This window comes from Salvelinus sp. IW2-2015, linkage group LG11, assembly GCF_002910315.2.
Source record: "Salvelinus sp. IW2-2015 linkage group LG11, ASM291031v2, whole genome shotgun sequence".
Lineage (NCBI taxonomy): Eukaryota > Metazoa > Chordata > Actinopteri > Salmoniformes > Salmonidae > Salvelinus > Salvelinus sp. IW2-2015.
Genome location: NC_036851.1, coordinates 10,107,423 through 10,124,175, shown reverse-complemented (window position 1 = coordinate 10,124,175; position 16,753 = coordinate 10,107,423).

Here is a 16,753-nt window from a genome sequence, read left to right as displayed (position 1 = left end):
TCACTCGTTTTGCCCATTATTACATTATATTGAAAAGTAAGTGAATGCCGCGATGCCTGTCAGCCTGCTTTATATGAGCAAGCCACGGCCTCGTGACTCACTTTAGGAGCGAACCATTTTCGTGAAGGGGGGGGGGGTGTACCTAATAAACTGCCACTAAGTGTTACACAACGTAACCTTTTTCTCAAGGATTCTATTTTAAAACTTCTTTGTGACTTCCTGATTTATCTAAAGAGACTCACACCTTATCAATTCTCTTTGCAAAGTAAATGAATGAATAATGCTGAATGATGTAGTGCAAATTGTACGTCATCAGAGGCCAGTGAGACTGGGGCCTGTAGGAAACTTGCATTTTTAATTTGAATGGGGTACAGAAAGTCCATTTCAGATCAAGCTCCATACAGTGGTTGGATGACAAATCCATGCTATCAACAGTGCATTTCATTCCTTCTTTGGCCGTTGTACTTTGATAACTCTGAGRCAAGAAAGATTCATACCCCTTCCCCCATCATTCCATGAAAGAATGAAACCACACACCCGGTTCCATTTTAGAACCTTTGACATTGATGCAGTGCTGAGTTCCAGGCAGTAGTAACTGTTCCAGTTCCATGGAGGTGAAATGAGCGGTGTATGTTTGATTAGGTTCGACATTGATGGGTGGGCTTGTTGCACTGGGGGCCTGACTGAGACTTCATCCTTTTACACAGTGGGCTAAATCAGGGTCGCACAGAGTGTTTCTTGGTAGTCTTAAATCTACTTTGAAACAAAAGTATACACCTCACACACATGGTTATGGTCTTAAAAAAACAAGACACCTGTACTATGTTAGATATAGAGTTGAAATGTATTTCATTTTGAGTTTGCATCCCAACATTACACTTTATATTCATCACAGAAGACTGAAATATAATAAAAACCATTCGATATAGAAATACCGGACTTTCTGCAGTAAAAAAGAAAAAATATTAATTCTGAAAAATATTAATAACATTCCACCCATGAGGCCACTAGAGGATGAGTTGGTGTTTTGGCTGCAGGAAAGGGTTTTATTTGAGCCACTCCTGGAGGCCGAGTACAGGAGTTTAGTTAAAGAACAGAAACAAGACATGGTGAGACAGTAGACARTAGACAGAGGCAGTAAAGTAGAGATGTGACAGGACACCTTGTGAACAAGAGATACAGCAGCACAGGTTAGCTCCCCTACAACACACTCTGCCATTGCTTCACCTCAGGTAATATGGTACTTTGCCACCTTTTTACAGTATGAAAGCAGAGACWATTCCAACAGTGACTCTAACTACCGCCATACAGCACAGTATCTTCCTGGGGTTACAGTCTCCTTTATAMAGTAAGTGTGCTAATGAGCGAGAGTCAGCAAACAAAATGTTATTAAGGAAACCAATTCTGCTCTTTAAAGTAGGCTGCACAGGTGGAATCGGGTGTGTTTGTATCGATATTGCTGTGCTTGGCCGTCAATGCAAATCATCGCAAATAAGAATCTGCTCTTAATTGATTTACCTGCAAAGGGTATAAATGGGCAATAAAAAAAAATCTGAATTAGAACTGACTCAGATGCATCATCGACAGTGATGATGTCACAAGCCCTCAAAATGTAAACTAAACAAGCACTGGAGACATCCATCACTGGAAACAACCATCACTTYTAATGGCATTTAGGCTACTCATTGAAATGTGCTGCAGCGCACCTAGCTCCACAGAAATGTCCCCATGTATGGCCATATGCATGTCAGATTGGGACACGAGCTGGAATGTTTACTACGTGCAGCCTCAGAACAACAATAGAAACCCAAACATGGTCCTCTCCATCAGGGACTGGCTCTAAAGAACAGCCCAAAATAACAGAAACACACATGCAAATTATGCTCCAGGGAAGATAGCGACAATATAAATTCTGCAAAAAAAAGAAACATCCTTTTTCAGGACCCTGTCTTTCAAAGATAATTCRTAAAAATCCAAATAACTTCACATATTTTCATTGTAAAGGGTTTTAACACTGTTTCCCATGCTTGTTCAATGAACCATAAACAATTAATGAACATGCACCTGTGGAACGGTCGTTAAGACACTAACAGCTTACAGATGGTAGACAATTAAGGTCACAGTTATGAAAGCTTAGGACACTAAAGAGGCCTTTCTACTGTCTCTGAAAAACACCAAAAGAAAGATTCCCAGGGTCCCTGCTCATCTGTGTGAGCGTGCCTTAGGCATGCTGCAAGGAGGCATGAGGACTGCATATTGGCCAGGGCAATAAATTGCAATGTCTGTACTGTGAGACGCCTAAGACAGCGCTACAGGGAGCCAGGACGGACGCTGATCGTCCTGCAGTGGCAGACCACATGTACAATACATGCACAGGATTGGTACATCCGAACATCACACCTGCGGGACAGGTAACAGGATGGCAAGAACAACTGCCCGAGTTACACTAGGAACGCACAATCCTCCATCAGTGCTCAGACTGTCCGCAATAAGCTGAGAGAGGCTGGACTGAGGCTTGTAGGCCTGTTGTAAGGCAGGTCCTCACCAGACATCACCGGCAACAACGTCGCCTATGGGCAACAAACCACGTCGCTGGACCAGACAGGACTGGAAAAAAGTGCTCTTCACTTCGAGTCACGGTTTTCTCTCACCAGGGTGATGGTAGGATTTGCGTTTATCTTCGAAGGAATGAGCGTTACACCGAGGCCTGTACTCTGAGGCGGGTCATTTGGAGGTGGAGAGTCCGTCATGGTCTGGGGTGGTGTGTACACAGCATCATCGGACTGATCTTGTTGTCATTGCAGGCAATCTCAACGCTGTGCGTACAGGGAAGACATCTTCCTCCCTCATTTGGTACCCTTCCTGCAAGCTCATCCTGACATGACCTCCAGCATGACAATGCCACAGCCATACTGCTCGTTCTGTGTGTGATTTCCTGAAAGACAGGAATGTCAGTGTTCTGCCATGGCCAACGAAGTGCCCGGATCTCAATCCCATTGAGCACGTCTGGGAACCTGTTGGATCAGATGGTGAGGGCTAGGGCCATTCTCCCCAGAAATGTCCGGGAACTTGCAGATGCCTTGGTGGAAGAGTGGGGTAACATCTCACAGCAAGAACTGGCAAATCTGGTGCAGTCCATGAGGAGGAGATGCACTGCAGTACTTAATGCAGCCGATGGCCACACCAGATACTGACTGTTACTTTTGATTTTGAACCCCCCCCCCTTTGTTCAGGGACTCATTATTACATTTCTGTTAGTCACATGTCTGTGGAACTTGTTCAGTTCATGTCTCAGTTGTTGAATCTTGTCATGTTCATACAAATATTTACACATATTAGTTTGCTGAAAATAGACGCAGTTGACAGTGAGAGGACATTTTTTTTTTTTTGCTGAGTTTATGAAAACAAACCCCACTATGAGGAAACTAGGCGTATGTCGCAAGTCACGACTTCACAGGAGAGCCATTTGAACATTTTTTTTCATTTTTTATCAAAATGTGTTTTTTGGCAGAAATGCCTTCTGGGACATGTGAACTTTAATGTGCCTTAACAAAAACTTGTATGCCATCTGTAAATACGAATACAATTGTTAAATTACGAGCCTTGTTCGTTAAGCCACAGAAAAAGACAGCAAACCTTCGCACTAGCCATGATTGGCTGAGATAATGAGTGGGCTGGACATGCCGAGAGAGGAGTTAGGATTGGTTCTGTCTATTTTAACTGGTCAGTCTGTGTTGGTAATCCTGTCGAACACGGCTTTTACATTTTTTTTATTGTGTAGTGGAGCTGCAAAAGTGTTGCTCTCAACTTTCTGGAGGATCGAGTTTTGAAAGCAGTGGAATTAGAGTATGATAGCTAAAGAGACGGAGAAAACACCTGTCTCCAGATTACATCTTCAAACTAAGGGCAACCGTGGCATGGCATCCATGACAGGGAGACGCGTCCATCATGCATGTTGATATATACAGGCAAGATAGTCTAGCTAGCTACATTTTCATATATTACAGGTTTCTAATTTTGACAGACAGTGGTTTCATTTCAAGCTAAGGTGTACTGTTAGCTAGCTATCTAAAGTTAGCTGGCTGGCTCCCTTCCTAACGTTACATGTAAGACGTTATTATTTGTATCCCAGAACCGTTTGCTTTGCTAGATAGAGCCTAATGTTAACTAGCTAACATTGAATCTTGTTGCCAGCAGAGCTGGTTAGGCTGTTTTCATGTTATCCAGAGGTAAACAAATCATCGGCCAGAGTATCAAGTGTGCGCTGTGAACTCTCCCAGAGCGAAATGAGATGGGTGGTGCTAAAGCTTAAGAGGGTGTGAACGATGCTGAATGGGTGTAGACAAAAAAGAGCTCTTCACTAGATACCAAAACATTCAAAGGCCATTTCTCAAAAGTGAGTTTACAAATTTATCAACTTTCAAAGCAGAATTACTTTCCCAGTGTTCCTCAAAAATGCAGTGTATGATATACCATTTTCTTGCTCTGAGTCTCTACTTTTATCCAATGTATAAAACACAATTTCAAATTGTGCTACATAAGACCAAATCCAGGTAGTGAGTCACATATGGAGAAGCTTTGACCTATGAGAAGGGGAAAATAGCACCTCTTGAGAAAATGCTTTCGACAGTGGGTAGCTTGGGAATATCATTTGAAATTTATTCACACCCCTTGACTGTTTCCACATTTTGTTGTATTACAAAGTGGGATTCAAATGTATTTGATCAACTATCTACATAAAGTACTCTGTAATGCCATTATTTTAATTGATGGAAAATAAAACACAAATACTGTATATATTGATTAGATAAGGATTCAACCTCCTGAGTCAATACATGTTTGAATGACCTCTGTGTCACGCCCTGACCTTAGAGATCCTTTTTATGTCTCTATTTTGGTTTGGTCAGGGCGTGAGTTGGGGTGGTCATTCTATGTTTTGTGTTCTATGTTTTCTATTTCTGTGTGTTTGGCCGGGTGTGGTTCTCAATCAGAGGCAGCTGTCTATCGTTGTCTCTGATTGAGAACCATACTTAGGTAGCCTTTTCCCACCTGTGTTTTGTGGGTAGTTGTTTTCTGTTTTGTGTTTGCACCAGACAGAACTGTTTCGTTTTGTTCCACTTTGTTATTTTGTGTCAGTGTTCAGTTTGAATAAATAATCATGAACACGTACCACGCTGCGCTTTGGTCCTCTTCTTCAGACGAGCGTTACACTCTGGCAGCGATTACAGCTGTGCATTTTTCTGTTTAAGTCTCTAAGTGCTTTGCAAACCTGGATTGTACAATATTTCCCCATTATTCTTTTTCAAATTCTTCAAGCTCTGTCAAGTTGCTTTTTAATCATTGCTAGACAACCATTTTCAAGTCTTGACATAGGATTTTAAGCTGATTTCGATTTTCAAGCTGATTTTAAGTCAAAATTGAAACTAGGCCACTAGGGAACATTCAATGTCGTCTTGGTAAGTAACTAGTGTGTATTTGGCCTTGCGTTTTAGGTTATTGTCCTGCTGAAAAGAGGATTTGTCTCCCAGTGTCTGTTGGAAATCAAACTGAACCATGTTTTCCTCTAAGACTTTGCCTGTGCTTAGCTCTTTTCCATTTACTTTTTTCCTAAACTCCATAACATGATGCAGCCACCACCATGCTTGAAAATATATAGATTGATACTCAGTGAGATGTTGGATTTTCCCCAGAAAATAATGCTTTGTATTCAAGGCAAAAAGTACATTTCTTTGCTACATGTTTCGCAATATTACTTTTTGCAAACAGGGTGCATGTTTTGTATTCTGTACAAACTTCCTTCTTTTCACTCTGTCATTTAGATTAGTAATGTGGAGTAACTACAATGTTGTTGCTCCATCCTCAGTTTTCTCCTATCCCAGGCATTTTACTCTGTATTTTTACTCTCACTGGTTTAAAATCACCATTGTCCTCATAGTGAAATCCCTGAGCGGTTTCCTTCCTCTCCGTCAACAGAGTTAAGAAGGACGCTTCTATTAGTGTAGCGACTGGGTGTATTGATACACCATCCAAAGTGTAATTAATAGCTTCGCCATGCTCAAAAAAGATATTCAATGTCTGCTTTTTTTCACCCATCTACCAAAAGGTGCCCTTTGCGAGGCATTGGAAAACCTCCCTGGTCTTTGTCGGCTACAACAGCATTCTGCAGCGATACGCCATCCCATCTGATTTGCGCTTAGTGGGACATCTTTGTTTTTCAACAGGACAATGACCCAACACACCTCCAGGTTGTGTAAGAGCTATTTGACCAAGAAGGAGAGTGATGGAGTGCTGCATCAGATGACCTGGCCTCCACAATCACCCGACCTCAACCCAATTGAGATGATTGGGATGTGCTGTGTCACATTTGCTAATGCCATGCCCTCCAGTGCTCATCCTGTGTCTCCTTGACCTGCCGCCACTCCCCCAGTGCTCTCTCCCTCTCCCTCTCCCTCTCCCTCTCTCTCTCTGTGTGTGTGTGTGATTGTGTGGGCGGAGACAGGTGTGCTGGAGTCAGAGCAGATTTCCACCAGCTACAACCAGTTCCATAATCAAGACCTCTGCAAATACTCAGTCCTGCCACTTCCACACTGCCAGATCGTAATCTCTGCCCAGACAGTCCATGTTTCTAGACGCTTGTTCCTGTTGTGCCTGGTTTCCCTTGCATGACGCTGTTTTCCTCTCCGCTACAGTTCTGCCCGCCCTGACTCTGGTCCCTGTCTCCAGGTTGACTTCTCGTCAGTCCTATTACGAGCCTGTTCAACCTCTCTCTCGTATCGTCTAAGATCCCCAAAAATTGGAAAGCTGCCGCGGTCATCCCCCGCTTCAAAGGGGGAGACACTCTAGACCCAAACTGTTATAGACCTACATCCATCCTGCCCTGCCTTTCTAAAATCTTCGAAAGCCAAGTTAACAAACACATCACCGACCATTTCGAATCCCACCATACCTTCTCCACTATGCAATCTGGTTTCCGAGCTGGTCATGGGTGCACCTCAGCCACGCTCAAGGTCCTAAATGATATCATAACCGCCATTGATAAAAGACAGTACTGTGCAGCCGTCTTCATCAACCTGGCCAAGGCTTTCGACTCTGTCAATCATCGCATTCTTATCGGCATACTCAATAGCCTTGGTTTTTCAAATGACTGCCTCGCCTGGTTCACCAACTACTTATCAGATAGAGTTTAGTGTGTCAAATCGGAGGGCCTGTTGTCCGGACCTCTGGCAGTCTCTATAGGGGTGTCACAGGGTTCAGTTCTCGGGCTGACTCTTTTCTCTGTATATATCAATGATGTCGCTCTTGCTGCTGGTGATTCTCTGATCCACCTCTATGCAGACGACACCATTCTGTATACATCTGGCCCTTCTTTGGACACTGTGTTAACAAACCTCCAAACGAGCTTCAATGCCATACAACACTCCTTCCGTGGCCTCCAACTGCTTTTAAATGCTAGTAAAACTAAATGCATGCTCTTCAACCAATTGCTGCCTGCACCCGCCCACCCGACTAGCATCACTACTGGACGGTTCTGACTTAGAATATGTGGACAAATCTACAAATACCTAGGTGTCTGGTTAGACTGTAAACTCTCCTTCCAGACTCACATTAAATAAAGGCGAAATAAAAAATAATGTCCTGCTACTCTGTCCTGGATTTCCCACTCTACGCTACCTTGGATTCCCCTCCGGACCTACTTACCCTGTCCCAACACCTCTCGCTCCAGCCTCAGCCTCCGCACCTGGTTTCCGGCAACCCGCCCAAGCTTCCCCTAGCCTGCACTTAATCTTCCCCCCATGTTTCAATAAATATGTTGGTTACCTCATCCCAGTCTCCTCGTCTGAGTCTGCTCTTGGGTTCACCTGTTCCGTTTCGCGTGACATGTTGGACCGCAGAGTGAAGGAAAAGCAGCCAACAAGTGCTCAGCATATGTGGGAACTCCCTCAAGACTGTTGGAAAAGCATTCCAGGTGAAGCTTGAGAGAATGCCAAGAGTGTGCAAAGCTGTCATCAAGGCAAAGGGTGGCTACTTCGAAGAATCTCAAATATAAAAATCGATTTTCACTTTTTTGGTTACTACATTATTCCATATTTGTTATTTCATAATTTTGATGTGTTCACTATTATTCTACAATGTATAAAATTGTAAAAATAAAGAAAAACCCTGGAATGAATAGGTGTGTCCGACCTTTGACTGGTACTGTATGTTTGAGGTCCATTTTTGCCGAGAACCCTCTGCATGAAAGTGGGTGATTCGTCAGTGGGGGTCAACGCAGGCACCAAATTTGACAGGAAAATTGATGCGACCATTCACAGCTAACTGCAATTATGTGGAGGTAGATGGAGAGAGTGGGCCAGCGGGGCTTTTAGGCTGATGGCAGGCAGGCAGCCTCTCTCTGAAGCTTTGRATTATATAACAAGTGTCTCTCTCCCAAAATGAGTCATCCCGATGAAGGACTGTTAAGGTGACAGGAGAGAGTGGCGGAACACCGTTGACCTCCTCCCCGCCCACCAACAGATGCCTCCTACTCTCTCCACCCTCTGACCCTCAGCCTCGCCTCACCTCCTCTGACTGTTGTGGTTACCACAGCAACGTTCCAAGAGTGGTGTTGTTTTGTTACACAGGTGATTTTTTCCCCTGCTCCTCATCCTCATCCAAATATGTTCTGGGACAAGATGAGTGGACTTGTGGCCTACAAGTGACACTATTTGTATTGCTTAAATGATATAGCAATATTTAGAATTCTCTGAATGTTCCTCTGCAGATACAACAACCCACCTCTCCTTCTTAAAGTCCGACACCTACTGTATGAAAATACTGACACCAATTCCCTTATGTCACCTGTTGTCCATAGATGGGCACAGGCTATAGTAGAGGATGTCCACTTAATTTGAATAGCAAAACAAAGCTACAGTGACATACATGTTTGTAGGCTTTTTCTTCTCCCAACCTGTTGTAGAGTCTGTTTTACTTTGAAGTGAGACACCTCTCTGTTGTTATGCAATCATAACTTACTCCAGGTATGATCTGTTCTTACACCTTATAATCAGGAAGGAAATATCCTAAATCTCTTTATTTACAAAAAAATGCAGTGGCTCCCAAAATGCAATACCAAAGATGCAGTAGTTATCAGTGACAGCTCATAGTCAAAATGCATTCATAGAGATCATCATCTCTTAGCTATTCAAACATTTGTACCACTGAATGTACACAACTTTAGGAACACCTGCCCTTTCCATGACATACCAACCAGGTGAATCCAGGTGAAAGCTATGATCCCTTGTTGATGTCACCTGTTAAATCCACAGGTCAACGGCATCATRAACCTTACCCAGTACCAGGGCATGTTTGGACCTGATTGTATATGAATATTGATTTTGGCCAAAATGTTGATAATATTTTACAAAGAATATATATTTTGCAAACCTGGCTAAACTGATTGTTATCTGCATAACTATAATACTTTTTAAATTACCATTAGGCATATTCCACCTATTATTGAAAGAGTTGTGGCAATGTCAGACCAATCCATTTAAAACCAATGGACCTGAATGGCGGCCATATTGGGGAATGTGTGGTTAAATCAGCAACAGCTAGGAATCATTGTTTCGACTTTTCCTAGGTTTGTGTAAAGTTTGGTGCACTCATTATGAAGACATTTTGTGAAAACGGTTTACCTGTACCTCTTTGCTGGACGTAATGCATTCCTACGGGATTTCATATAGGGTGCAATGTACGGGGCAGGTTTAACGTTCACATTTCTTGTTAACATAATATATAGAATCATATTGCATATCATGTTAATGAATAGACGTCAGTGAATGCTCCTCGAACATTTAAGAGTTTTAAATAATATATTTAAACAGCTACAAAACTTAGCAATTCGGACAGCTTTTCTGTCAAATGTTTACTTTATTCAGGTAATATTTTGCTAAATACATATAACTGACATAATTGGGCCATCATTTTGTGTTGTCCTCATTGTAAGTTTCTCCCCATTGAAATAAATGGTGGCCATCTTGCTGGGAGTGATTATGGACAAAATCTAGGATGACTCTATATAGCCCCCCCCAAAAAATCCCAATGGTTCTGTGTGAAATTTGAAAGTACTTATCATCTGATGAAGGGTACCATGTGATAATAGAGTGCATCCCAATACTATTCTGTCTCGATGTACCCCAAAAATGCTTACATGTATGACCTTTGATCCCATAGAGGTGGGCCCATAGAGATTACATTACCATTCCAATTGTTTCATATCTTAATTGGTGTTGGATTATGAAGTTCATAACATATCAATTGCCTTATTTTGAGAAGATTGTTGATACAATTGATACCTTCAATCCTGTTGGTCCAGCTAAACGCATAGGGGTCATAACATATAATGCAGTGCTAACCACATTTAGCTACCTCCGATACCTGGGTATCAGATCAAAATATAACCTACAGACATGTCCCTAATGAAAATCATCATAGACTTTGCCACCCGAAAGTGGACAAATCTGTGAAATTTGGCTAATGGCCCATGGACCCACCTACATCTCCCCACTCTGACAAGCATGATCAGGAAACATCAATAGTAAAAATTGCATTGCTCAAAGACCTTTGCATTTTTCATCAGGGACTTAATCATTTGTGCTGGATATCAACATTTATTTTTTGTAGCTGAGGCAGTGTTACATAGCGCGTGAACAAATGAAAATACTAACTTAATTTCCTGAGCACTTTGAGGCTCCACTGCTCACGGAAACATCCTGGCACTTTTGGTTTTGGAAGCATGCTGATGTGATGTGATCCAGCCAAGCTCCAACCAAACACAAATTATTAATACATTTTTCACAAGGTAAAATCAAGTCTGACATTTTTAAGTAGATATTACAAACTTCAGAAGACTTTTTAAACCTCAAATACACAAGTTTTAAATGTCCTGCGTTGCAGGAAAGATCTCCTGCAACAGGGTGATCAAATGACATCTGTAATATTTATACTGTTGCTGTTTGTAATAATTCATGACGACTTGCAGAGAGTGATGGTAAATTAACCAGCTGGTTCGCAAAGCCTGCTGGGAGTGAGATGGAGGGTTGGATGGTCTGCTAGCGCAGCCACCTGTGCAGTGTATAAACACCGTGGGCGAACCAACGTTGAGGCACATTTAATTCTGCTTTCAAGTGACGCAATCCTCACAGAGGTATGCCTGACAACTTGAGATTGGTTTTTATTTCAGGCCATACTCATTTATAAACAGTATAACCTACATTTGTTGGCCAAAGAAAAGTTGGAATTTATTTTAAATTGATCGATTGTAGCAGGTTGAATGTTTATTTATTTTTTATCTCAACAGTAACTATAATGCTGTTGATGGGATTTGTTTTGTTATTTGCAACACTGCAATTGATGTTTCACATTTGGAGGGTGACAACACATTTGGGGTCCTCTCTAATATGATTGAAATGTTGTTGGTTAGGGGCTCGTAGGTAAGCATTTCACAGTATGTCTACACCTGTTGTATTCGAGGTGCATGTGACTAATACCATTTGATTTGATTCGATTTGATTCTGTGTCTCTGACCTTTGTTAAAACAGGCATATTTTAATTAGAACGCCAGTTTCCCAATGTTGGCAGCTGTGCTCGATAGATGGGGATTCAGCTTGACGAAAAACACATTCCATCATTGTCATCCTTACTCTCCTCATCTTTCATTTCTCTGATGATAATTCAAAATCACATCGCTTGTCACATGATGTGTGTTTTTCACAGGGCTTAACGTAAGGGTCCCGGCAAAATAATTAAACCAAAGAAAACTGTAGGCTATTACACCACTTTTTATCATGACTGCATGTCAGAGGCATGAAAAACCTTTGCCCCCGCACATTGACTCTGTACCGGTACCCCCTGTATATAGCCTTGCTACTGTTATTTTATTGTTGCTCTTTAATTATTTGTTATTTTTCTATTTTCTTCTTTTTTATTTATTTACTTTTTTACTTCAGTTTATTTTAGTAGATACTTTCTTAACACTTAACACATGTGACAAATACAATTTSATTTTATTTGATTGACCGGTAAAAAATGAATTCTACTTTCACCCGTTTTTTCCTATCGTTTCTATGACTTWAGTCTCACAGTGGTGAGAAAAGTCACCACATGAAAAGTCATGTGAAAAGTCACGGTGATGCTTCCCTGCAAATGCCTGATACATTGTTAATCTATCACCATCGATTGATCGATGGGACAGCCCTTTGAGTTACGATACGCATCTTGTTTCCCTGTGGTTCCTTACACATCATTCAAGTSTTTTCCCAGCATTTATCCCATGGGTTTCCATGGAGATAAAAAAAAAAATAATAATTAAGATGAAGAAGACCCTTTGCTCAATTGCGCCCATTGGGAATAGTGTCTCCATCAATATCCCATGCAGTGTGTTCCTTTAATGTGATCTATATCCGTTAGCCATGAGATGGCTATCTATGCTGCTGGAGCAGCGGACAGGAAAGTAGGATCTATCTGCGTCACACAGCCGCTGTGGCGGCTAAGCTAAACAGCTCTGCTATCCCTACAGTACTGTATGTTACCATGGCTGTATACATCCAGTCAATGCAGGCTTTTTTTTACTGCTTGCGAGTCCATTCATAGTACTGCAAGTTCTTAATTTATTTCATTCATCACAAGATTTGAATTAAATCTGCTCAAATTCAAAATGATCAAAAACGTATGACAATTAAAGACACATACAATTGTGATGCAGAGCAAAGTGCAATTTTCTATTTTTTGCCCATTCTCACTCGCTCACACACAATGTATTCAATTGAGCAGAGCTTCAATCTGTTATATTATTATGAGTGTTTTTCTTCTCTGGGCTGTTATGATGCTCACAGAAGATGTGTTTAACTTTGTTGTCATAAAAACCAATRGTATTTCCCAGTAGCTGTAACTTGTGTGTGTGACGTATAAACATTTATTTCATTTTATTTGTARTGGAAACCTTTGATTGGTTGAAGCCAGGCTTGTAAATATAAGGCTTAATGGTGGCCTTCAAAGCCGTTTCTGAAGAGATAATCCCTGTTTAAAGATCATTGCGACTCTGTAAATCCATAAAACACATACCACAGACAGTGAATCTTGACATTTGATTTGTGAACAGGGAGATATGTGGATCAGTTCTGTCTGGGAGAGAGCGCTTAATTCTTGTATCTTAATTAATGTATCAGACATCCTCATTAAAAAGAACATCTCTATATACTGAACAACAATATAAAAACAACATGTAAAGTGTTGGTCCCATGTTTCATGAGCCGAAATAAAAGATCCCAGAAATGTTCCATACGCACAAAAAGCTTACCTCTCAAACTTTGTGCACAAATTTGTTCACATCCCTGTTATTAAAGAGCATTTCTCCTTTGCCAAGATAATCCATCCACTTGACAGGCGTGGCATATCAAGAAKCTAAACAGCATGATCATTACACCGGTGCAATAAAAGGCCGCTCTAAAATGTGTAGTTTAGTCACACAACACAATGCCACAGATGTCTCCAGTTTTCAGGGAGCGTGCAATTGCCATGATGACTGCATGAATGTCCAACAGAGCTGTTGCCAGAGATTAGAAAGTTAATTTATCTACCATAAGCCATCTCCAACATCGTTTTAGAGGATTTGGCAGTACATCCAACCGGCYTCACAAGCGCAGGCTATGTGTAACCACGCCAGCACAGGACCTCTATATCCGGCTTCTTCACCTGCAAGATAGTCTGAGGGGGGTGCTGAGGAGTATTTCTGTCTGTAATAAAGCCCTTTTTTGGGGAAAAACTCATTCTGATTGGCTGGACCTGGCTCCCCAGTGGGTGGGCCTATGCCCTCCCAGGTCCACCCATGGCTGCGCCCCTGCCCAGTCATGTGAAATCCATAGATTAGGGCCTAATTCATGTATTTCCTTTTTACTGTAACTCAGTCAAATCTTTGAAATTGTTGCAYGGTGCGTTTATATTAGAAGACATGAAGCACAGAAGAGACATTAAGACTATTTTCTCCCACAGAAACTGTGATCGCTTTCCTTCACTGTATCCCTGTCTGTGAAACATTAGTCCACGTATTGATTGATGAACTCCAATTAGTACCTTAAATATGTACCTGTATCAACTCATGTGCTGTAGGTTAATCTTTATAAGAATCTTAGTGTACTACCTGGCAGTATCTTGTCTCTCTAGGTACATAGCTTGCCACTCTATAATTCATCAATGACTGAATGAGCAGTCCTCCTGGTACTGTAAATCCTTCAGCACTGTTTCTCAACAGTTTTTTMTTTGAAACCTTAATTTAACCATTGCCTCAGTCACGGCCTACTGGCAAACGATTTATAATCCTGCATGTATAATAAATTGATAATAAATGTGTTACTCAAACATGTCACACCTGATCACACTTTCCTAACACGCATGTGTTAGGTCTCATTTGTCCCATTGCAATCCCAACAGAAGCTCTTTTTAAGCTATTCTGAAAATCTGTTATATTCATCTAAGGCATGCATGACCTGCCTCTCTCCTTGGGGGGTGCAGATGGTTCCCACCTCACACAGGGCTTCAGACCTCCGTGCCATGTTGGTTAAAGGGTTAGGGTCCCCTGACTGGAATGGACCAAATCTGTGCCAGAGTACACAGTTCAGAGATGGAGGACTCGGGGGAGGAGGCGCAGGCAGCGCATCACGGATGATGGCCTCACACTTCCAAAATGAGCAGTTGGTGCTCTCAGCAATACACACGTTGCCATAGTTACCACAACACAGCTAGACCAGATGCCCTAGTTACATCCGATGTTATAACTAGTGGTGGCATATCCATGGTTTTCTTTGTCATTGTGAACATATCTTAAAGGGCAAACAGATCTGTGATAAGAGGTAGTTCTCTTTCAAATACTCATTTAGATGTATCATTGCGGGGATTTGCTCTGCGGCTCTACTACAAATAGTCCAATCACACAATGTCTGTTGGGGACAGACAGGTCAAGTGGCGAATGAGGTGAGCCCCTCCCTCTTTATAAAGGCACCACTCGCCTGCCTTTTGGTCATTCTCGCCTCTCTTCCTTGCGGAAGTTTCACTACGGCTCCTACGACTCAACTCCTGTCTTCTTACTTAACAGTTCTCAGATGAACCGCAAGGTTAATGCTGCTGAACGTAGGACCCCAGCTCCTGTCTATAGTGTTGAGTACTGACTGAAAGGAAAGTTTTGCATCAAATAGAATTTGCTTCAAGTGTCACACGGCTAGCTATCGAGACTTGGTTATCCCACGCTGCAAGGCTTAAGCTAACTTGGCCAGCTTGCTGGAATGCAAACCAACCATACTCCTACCTGCACATATGGAAGTATTACTAGCTCCCTTCTCTCATCTGCCTTAATCTACAGTACGTTCACTCATTTGTGTTAACTAGATCGTCCGGTTTAGCCTCACGGCTCTACGTCCGTGGGAGGACACCTACCCGAAATAGAACTCTGCCACCACCCGGTTCCCTTCAGTTGGCACTGTGCTAACTACAGCTAACCTTAGCCACAAGGTAGATGCTAGCCAGCCAACTCCCGCTAGCATCCCTACCTGCACACACAGTAGCATTGCTAGCTACCTTTTCTCACCTAGTTAACCTACGTTCACTTGTTGGGTTAGTTAGACTGACCGGTTTAGCCTTTAGGCTTCTCGGTCAAGGGAATTTGCAACCCTAAGTCTTATCTTGCACCCATGCAGTCCCCCGCGGCTAGCACTGTGATAGCTACAGTGCACCTCATCCACAAGGTAGCTGCTAACTAGCTAAATGCCTCACTATCCTGGTGGCTACAGCTTTCTTATTGTGCTCACCCTAGCTAACGATTAGCCTCATGGCTTTTTACCTAAGTAGCTCATGCCTTTTCAGAGCCTTACCGGCTATCATGTTGCTTTTTACAACAGATGTCTCTTTTTTTASCAAACCTTGTTCTTTACAATGGCCACTGCTACCCCATCCCAAATTGAACAATGCCCAGCACTCGAACTCCCATGTTCTTGTGCTTGCAGCTCCTTCTATGCATCGATTACTTGGGAAGGGAACATGCTCAGGCAGCACTCGATGACCCTGAGTCCTGTGAGCAGTGTAAGACACTGACAAGGGCGGGTCTGCTCTCACCTCTAGGCCACCGGCCAAGGTTGAGCTTCATCTCCCCACAACTGAGCCAAGCTGGGGCGAGGTTATAGATAGCCTCGATTCCCTCCTTTCACTGTCTGACGACTTGCTGTCAGGGGAAGGCGAACTAGGTGATGGCGAGGATGACGACGGGATTATCTCGTGAGTCGCCTCAAACTCACGTCTGAAATGGAGGGTGAAGACCCTCTCAAGTCCCTATGTCTCCCTGCCCACAGGACGAAGGAGCTGCTCTCCCCCACTTGGAGTTTGGGTTCTTAGACGCTTGCAAGTGAGCCATGGCCAGACTCGACATCAAGTGGCTGGCTCCCTTGGGGGGTCAGAATCCTGAAAGGGATCTGTACGACGGGAAGAGACTCCCTTCCCGTACGTCCCCTGCTAAACAACTGCTTCCAGTGGTCCTAGCCTGCCTTAGGGAAGCTAAGGGTTTGTTGGATAAGCCCGTCACCAGCAAGTTCCTTGCTAGGAGCTCCCCTTGTCTGGTCATGCAGATATAGGCCCCATGGCAACCAGTTGGTTCCTGCAACTCGTTCCAGTCCCACAGCCTGGAAGGAAAAACAAAAARCAAACCCCCAGAAACGCAGCAGACTGCCAATAC